Source organism: Oncorhynchus mykiss, chromosome 17 (assembly GCF_013265735.2).
Source record: "Oncorhynchus mykiss isolate Arlee chromosome 17, USDA_OmykA_1.1, whole genome shotgun sequence".
NCBI classification, from domain to species: domain Eukaryota; kingdom Metazoa; phylum Chordata; class Actinopteri; order Salmoniformes; family Salmonidae; genus Oncorhynchus; species Oncorhynchus mykiss.
The window spans coordinates 48,261,361-48,270,161 of record NC_048581.1 but is presented as its reverse complement, the minus strand read 5'-3'; positions in this window follow the sequence as shown (position 1 = coordinate 48,270,161).

Genomic DNA, 8,801 nt, shown 5'->3' with positions numbered 1-8,801 from the left:
ACTACCAGCAATGAGTGGTTGTTTCTTCACATTACATAGACGCTGTCATCTAGAGGATGTGGTATGGAAGTGGGACACATGTCTGGATACACAGCTATTTCACAAGACAAGCAAAGCTTTATTGAAATGATAATTTTCCTTCATTCATATAATTGAAAAACTGGTCAATTATAGTAGATTGGCAGCTTTGATGTCTCCGTTGGTCTTCTGTCATTTGGCTGAGGAAGAGAAAGCACAAACATGTTACAGCCTCAATACCTTTAAGCACTGTACCTGCTTTGTGTTTTTACCTACAGTAGTACACAGTTGCAGTAGTAACAAGTTTGTACATACGTTGCACACTATACATACACTGAGTGTACATTAGGAACACAAACTGACCGGGTGAAAGCTAGGATCCCATATTGTCACTTGTTAAATCCAGTTCAATCAGTGTAGATGAAGGGGAGGAGACAGATTAAAGAAGGGTTTTTAAGCATTCTTGAGACATGGATTGTGTATGTGGGACATTCAGAGGGTGAATGGGAAAGACAAAATATTTAAGTGCCTTTGAACAGGGTATGGTAGTAAGTGCAAGCCGCAACGGTTTGAGTGTGGCAAGAACTGCAAAGCTGCTGGGTTTTTCACACTCAGATTCCTGTGTGTATCAAGAATGTTCCACCAACCAAAGGACATCCAGCCAACTGTGAGAAGCATTGGAGTCAACATGGGCCAGCATCCCTGTGGAATGCTTTCGACACCTTGTAGAGTCCATGCCCTGACGAATTGAGGCTGTTCTGAGGGATAAAGGGGGTACAACTCAATATTCGCAAGGTGTTCCAAATGATTTTTAGACTCAGCGTATTATATATATATTAAAATGGTCAAAAGAAAATAAATTAATTATTAAGACATTTAAGCTAGTCTAAAAAAAAGTTCCAACCGTGGCTAGAGTTTGCACTTTTGGGACTATGCCATTGGCTCTGCCAGATAAGGACATTTTTGCAAAATTATGAAAAATAAAACCTGAAATATCACATTTACAGAAGTAGTCAGACACTTAACTCAGTACTTTGTTGAAGCACCTTCGGCAGTGATTATAGCCAGGGGCGAAAATCTGATATCAACTTTGGAGTGGACAATTACATTAAATTTTCTCAAGAGTAATTCCTGAGGGGGACACCAAAAGTAGTGCTGTAACACATAGCCTACGTAGTAATATGTTAAATGTATATTGAGGAACCATAATTACTACTACTACTACTGGATAATTGATAGGTACAGTAGTTAAATGAAGGGTTGTCCCAACTTGTTACAATTTTTAAATCATTATAATACTACTACTAATAATAGTTATGGCAGTGTTCCTTATCAGTCCAGTATGTATGCAGGTATTTGTACTTACAACCAGCAATACCAAGCAAGGCCAGTAGGTGGTAATGGTACTGTACACTGTATGGGTGCAGGTTTCATAAATACAATGAACATGTGCGATCTCATCTCAAATAATCTCCATTGAGAACCATCACAAAGTTAGTCTACGCACTGAACTGACCTTTTTATTGAACTTTTTCTGATTCATTTCTATAGTCATTAAATATGTGCCACTGGTTTGAGTCTATTACAAAATTTTTACAAGAACAAAACGCTCAGAATAAGTACATTTCTAAAAGCAAAATAACTACTTCAATGAAAAACCCAAACAAATCAACCCAAATATCCTTCAGAAATACTTAGTTATTGTTCAGTCAGTGTCTCAACTCTTCAAACAACAGCTATGGACAAGTATGTCACACAAAGTATGCAATTTTAAATTAAATAAATAATTAGTAAGTGTAATGTCATGTACTAAAATCGACTAAACAAAATAACAAATATTATACTTTACACCAGGGGTTCTCAAACAGGGTAGGTGGACCCCTAGGGGTCCCTGGTGTATTGGAAAGGGGTCCATGAAATAAAAAAGGGTAATGAACGTATTCAGCAGCACAAGGATTCCACTAACTTTACATATAATATAGAGGGGGTGGAGGTCCCTGAGGACCACTCAAAACCTTGCCTGCCTTTCCTCAAAATATGCAGGGGTTCCAGTACTAAAAAAGGTTGAGAACCACTGCTATACACACTACTGAACAAAAGAACCGAACCTATGTTTGAGGGTTTCAATGGATCCAACAAATTGCTGGCAGATATTCTCCCTCAAGACTGTCCAGCCTGTCTTTATGTACATTACAGACAATTCTGATCAGCACCTTAACTTGGTCAACCAACCCCCGCACCTCCACTGGAAGCCTCCTGAGGACCTCTACTGCCTCTCAACTGCTGCTACACGGGTATTTGTTGCGAAAGAGGCAACTGCACTGAAAGATAATCTATGTTCAGCTCAGGGTACTGATCTAGAGACTCATCCAACTCCCCCGTGAGAAGCACTCTTTCCAAATTTTACAGAATGTTTAGACTGTCCTGGTCAAAACAGTCGCCAAACTGAACCTCCACACCATCCAACACATAAAAAAATTATGTCCTATATTGATCCACTGCTTTGCCAGCAAATCGTATTGAGTGTCTCAATGAATTCAATCAATGTTGTTGCTTTCTCATACAGTGCAAGGTAACTTTTGTAATTTCTGCTGTTTACCCCACACGCTGGATAACTGGACACTGATTGGATTTAGCTGGTGTGCTGTTACAGTTACACAGTGGCGGTGGGTTTGGCAGTTTTGATGTGCTGTGAATTTTACAATGGCTTTTCTCCAGTTCCTAAATCCTGCACTAATGAAGGCAGCATCCGCTCGTTGGCCAAAAGATGGATGGCTGGCTTCAAAACCCTTGGCTACAGTGAAAAAAACACTCATTTTATTGATGGATTATAATGTAGCCAGAGGAAATCGCGAAACCATCTCTCTTGAAACGTCAACACTCTGTTGGCAAGAGTTTGCGGTTCTATAAATTGTGGGTGTGGCTGATATGGTTTCGTGCCATCACTGAGGTAACTGGACAATGCTGTGCCACTGTCCCCTATACTGGTGCTGCTGGCAACATGGTTGACACCTGGTCCTGCCGTGGCTGTGACACTGTCCCCTATACTGGTGCAGCTGGCAACAAGGTTGACACCTGGTCCTGCCATGGCTGTGCCACTGTCCCCTATACTGGTGCTGCTGGCAACAAGGTTGACACCTGGTCCTGCCGTGGCTGTGACACTGTCCCCTATACTGGTGCTGCTGGCAACAAGGTTGACACCTGGTCCTGCCGTGGCTGTGACACTGTCCCCTATACTGGTGCTGCTGACAACAAGGTTGACACCTGGTCCTGCCGTGGCTGTGACACTGTCCCCTATACTGGTGCTGCTGGCAACAAGGTTGACACCTGGTCCTGCCGTGGCTGTGACACTGTCCTCTGAAGTCTCTCTCCTTGGCTCTTTCCCTTTCACCACCCTCACTGCCTCACAGTTTGTCTCCTAGAAAATAAATAAGGTGTTTGCCGTACTCCTAACTACCAGTACCCAAAACGACACAATTAATCACAACAGCAATACCATTGCCTTAAACAAATCTTAGTTCAGTCACCAGTTTAAGTTGAGAGTGGGGGTATCCATGGCATTTTCCAATTATGTCCCTATTTTACAAGTCAAAAAAATTGAGAACCTTTCATAATGTTGCCAAACAGACTCAACAAACTTACCTGAGACTCCCTGTCTCTGCCAGTCTGTCCCTGCCCATCTGTCCCCAGCTCTGCTGTCTGTGTGCCCTCTGTTGCCTGATCTGCCTAATGACATCATTGTGAAACGTTTCCATTGGCATTTCACTTCTTTCTAATGGACATTTTATCAACTAGTCTTAGGCTACTAGGGTTCTTTGCTTTGCTTTTTGGTGTACTGAAAAATACTCTGATGTCTGTCTTTTTACTTTTTTCTGAAATATTTTTACCTGGCAAGCTGCACAAACACACACACACACACACACACATACAGTGTGTAGGTTATTTACAGTAGGAGATGGGCTTCTATCATCTTATCTTCTATCATTCTATATGGGCTTCGATCTAAAAGATAGCTAGCAAATGTGAAACGGATTGCAGTGACAAGAATTGACAGCTGTATGAGTTCACCGTTTACACAACATATGCTGCAACCTTTTGTCATTTTAATATAGTTTGTTTCATATTGGCTGGCTTCCAACAATAGCTGAATTTGCAAAGCTAGCGAGCACCAATTCTGTTTCTGTGGTGTTTGCTATAATCTTTGCTATTGTTTACTCCAAGATCTGCACACGTGCTTCAAAGTCCCAAAGCGACAATTTCGTTTTTGCAACGAGACCATTAAATATATTTAAGACAATGGTAGAAGAGAGTGTAGTTCTGTTCAGTTTATCACTAACCTTATCACAGTGACTTTGAAGCACTACAGCTGCATGCTGATCCTGGAATAAACTGACGACAGCAATGATTCCATCTTTGACGACGCCACATGAATGGAATAGGTACTAGCTAGTTTAATAGTTAATGTTTGCACGCTAGCTCTGCAAATTCAGATAGTGTGTGTGTGTAAACCCTGCCAACATAAAACAAAAAACATTGCTATGGCGCGATTGACTGGATTAACCTCACGTCACTTATGTGCATTGAGTGTCTTTCAGACAGTAGATATGAACCCTCTGTTACCTGCCAGATAAGGAACTGGCAGTGGATCAAACCATTGTGAGGCAAAGGGCGGGGGGGTAGCAATCTTTTGAAACTTAAAAACACACTATTAAGTGTCTATAATCAGCACAAGTGCTTTCATTGCGTATTATTAATATTATTGAAATCACATAGTTATGTTTACAGTGATATATTGGGAGGGACAAATCCTATTTTTCCCAGGATGGGGGGGGGGGGTCGTGTCCCCCCCGTCCCCCTGGGATTTCCCCCTATGATTACAGCCTTGAGTCTTCTTGGGTATGACGCTACAAGCTAGGCAAACCTGTATTTGGGGAGTTTCCCCCACTCTTCTCTGAAGATCCAGATATGTTCATTTGGGTTCAAGTCCAGGCTCTGGCTGGGCCACTCATGGACATTCACAGACTTGTCCCGAAGCCACCCTTGCGTTGTCTTGGCTGTGTGCTTAGGGTCGTTGTCCTGTTAGAAGGTGAACCTTCGCCTCAGTCTGAGGTCCTGGGTGCTCTGGAACAGGTTTTCATCAAGGATCTCTCTGTACTTTTCTCCGTTCATCTTTCCCTCGATCCTGACTCGTCTTCCAGTCCCTGCCACTGAAAAACATCCCCACACCATGATGCTGCCACCACCATGCTTTACCGCAGGGACGCTGGCAGGTTCTCTAGACGTGACACTTTGCATTCAGGCCAAAGAGTTCAATCTTGGTTTCATCAGACCAGTGGATCTTGTTTCTCAGAGACTTCAGGTGCCCTTTGTCAAACTCCAAGCGGGCTGCCATGTGCCTTTTACTGAGGAGTGGCTTCTGTCTGGTGGAGTACTGCAGAGATGGTAGTCCTTCTAGAAGGTGCTCCCATCTCCACAGAGGAACTCTGGAGCTCCATCAGAGTGACCATCTGGTTCTTGGTCACCTCCCTGACCAAGGCTCTTCTCCCCGATTGCTCAGTTTAGCCCGGTGGCCAGCTCCAAGAAGAATCTTGGTGATTCCAAACTTCTTCCATTTAAGAATGATGGAGGCCACTGCGTTCTTGGGGACCTTCAATGCTGCAGACATTTTTTGATACCCTTCCCCAAATCTGTGCCTCGACACAATCATGTCTCGGAGCCCTACGGACAATTCCCTCGACTTCACGGCTTGGTTTTTGCTCTGACATCACTATCAACTGTGGGATCTTATAAAGACAGGTTTGTGCCTTTCCAAATCATGTCCAATCAATTGAATTTACCACAGTTGGACTCCAATCAAGTTGTAGAAACATCTCAAGGATGATCAATAGAAACAGGATGCACCTGAGCTCAATTTCGAGTCTCATAGCAAAGGGTCTGAATACTTACGTAAATAAGGTATTTCTGTTTTCTAAAATCTCAAAACCCGTTTTTGCTTTGTCATTATGCGGTACTGTGTGTAGATTGATGAGTATAATTTTTTTTTAATCAATTATAGAATAAGGCTGTAACATAACAAAATGTGGAAAAATGGAAAGGGGTACAGTGCCTTGCGAAAGTATTCGGCCCCCTTGAACTTTGCAACCTTTTGCCACATTTCAGGCTTCAAACATAAAGATATAAAACTGTATTTTTTTGTGAAGAATCAACAACAAGTGGGACACAATCATGAAGTGGAACGACATTTATTGGATATTTCAAACTTTTTTAACAAATCAAAAACTGAAAAATTGGGCGTGCAAAATTATTCAGCCCCTTTACTTTCAGTGCAGCAAACTCTCTCCAGAAGTTCAGTGAGGATCTCTGAATGATCCAATGTTGACCTAAATGACTAATGATGATAAATACAATCCGCCTGTGTGTAATCAAGTCTCCGTATAAATGCACCTGCACTGTGATAGTCTCAGAGGTCCGTTAAAAGCGCAGAGAGCATCATGAAGAACAAGGAACACACCAGGCAGGTCCGAGATACTGTTGTGAAGAAGTTTAAAGCCGGATTTGGATACAAAAAGATTTCCCAAGCTTTAAACATCCCAAGGAGCACTGTGCAAGCGATACTATTGAAATGGAAGGAGTATCAGACCACTGCAAATCTACCAAGACCTGGCCGTCCCTCTAAACTTTCAGCTCATACAAGGAGAAGACTGATCAGAGATGCAGCCAAGAGGCCCATGATCACTCTGGATGAACTGCAGAGATCTACAGCTGAGGTGGGAGACTCTGTCCATAGGACAACAATCAGTCGTATATTGCACAAATCTGGCCTTTATGGAAGAGTGGCAAGAAGAAAGCCATTTCTTAAAGATATCCATAAAAAGTGTTGTTTGCCACAAGCCACCTGGGAGACACACCAAACATGTGGAAGAAGGTGCTCTGGTCAGATGAAACCAAAATTGAACTTTTTGGCAACAATGCAAAACGTTATGGCGTAAAAGCAACACAGCTGAACACACCATCCCCACTGTCAAACATGGTGGTGGCAGCATCATGGTTTGGGCCTGCTTTTCTTCAGCAGGGACAGGGAAGATGGTTAAAATTGATGGGAAGATGGATGGAGCCAAATACAGGACCATTCTGGAAGAAAACCTGATGGAGTCTGCAAAAGACCTGAGACTGGGACGGAGATTTGTCTTCCAACAAGACAATGATCCAAAACATAAAGCAAAATCTACAATGGAATGGTTCAAAAATAAACATATCCAGGTGTTAGAATGGCCAAGTCAAAGTCCAGACGTGAATCCAATCGAGAATCTGTGGAAAGAACTGAAAACTGCTGTTCACAAATGCTCTCCATCCAACCTCACTGAGCTCGAGCTGTTTTGCAAGGAGGAATGGGAAAAAATGTCAGTCTCTCAATGTGCAAAACTGATAGAGACATACCCCAAGCGACTTACAGCTGTAATCGCAGCAAAAGGTGGCGCTACAAAGTATTAACTTAAGGGGGCTGAATAATTTTGCACGCCCAATTTTTCAGTTTTTGATTTGTTAAAAAAGTTTGAAATATCCAATAAATGTCGTTCCACTTCATGATTGTGTCCCACTTGTTGTTGATTCTTCACAAAAAAATACAGTTTTATATCTTTATGTTTGAAGCCTGAAATTTGGCAAAAGGTCGCAAAGTTCAAGGGGGCCGAATACTTTCGCAAGGCACTGTATACCTAGTCAGTTGTACAACTGAATGCATTCAACTGAAATGTGTCTTTCGCATTCAACCCAACCCCTCTGAATCAGGTCATGGGGTCTGAAAACTTTCTGTGGCGGACAGGGCGCAGTGTACGCTAACCAAGGATGCCAGGTGCACGGTGTTTCCTCCGGCGCTGTGTTAAGAAGCAGTGCAGCTTGGTTGGGTTGTGTATCGGAGGACGCATGACTTTCAACCTTCGTCTCTCCCGAGCCCGTAAGGGAGTTGTAGCGATGAGACAAGAGAGTAGTAACAATTGGATACCACGAAATTGGGGAGAAAAAAGGGGTAAAATCCACACAAAAAAAGAAATGTTCTTGTTTTCCATGAAAACATATGAAATTAGTTGCAAAATTAATAGGAAATATAGTCAAGACATTGACAATAATGATTTTTAATTCAAATAATAATTGTGTCCTTCAAACTTTGTTTTCGTCAAGGAATCCTCCATTTGCAGAAATTACATCCTTAAAGACCTTCGGCATTCTAGTTGTCAATTTCTTGAGGTAATCTGAAGATTTCACCCCATGCTTCCTGAATCACCTCACACAAGTTGGATTGGCTTGATGGGCACTTCTTACGTACCATATTGTCAAGCTGCTCCCACAACAGCTCAATAGGGTTGAGATCTGGTGACTGTGCTGGCCACTCCATTATAGACAGAATACCAGCTGACTGCTTCTTCCCTAAATAGCTCTTGCATAGTTTGGAGCTGTGCTTTGGGTCATTGTCCTGTTGTAGGAGGAAATTGGCTCCAATTAAGCGTTGTCCACAGGGTATGGCATGGCGTTGCAAAATGGAGTGATAGACTTCCTTCTTCAAGATCCCTTTTACCCTGTACAAATCTCCCACTTTACCACCACCAAAGCACCCACAGACCATCACATTGCCTCGACCATTCTTGACAGACGGCGTCAAGCACTTCTCCAGCATCCTTACATTTTGTCTGCATCTCACAAATGTTCTTCTTTGTGATCCAAACACCTCAAACTTAGATTAGTCTGTCCATAACACTCTTTTCAAATCTTCCTCTGTGTTTGTGTTC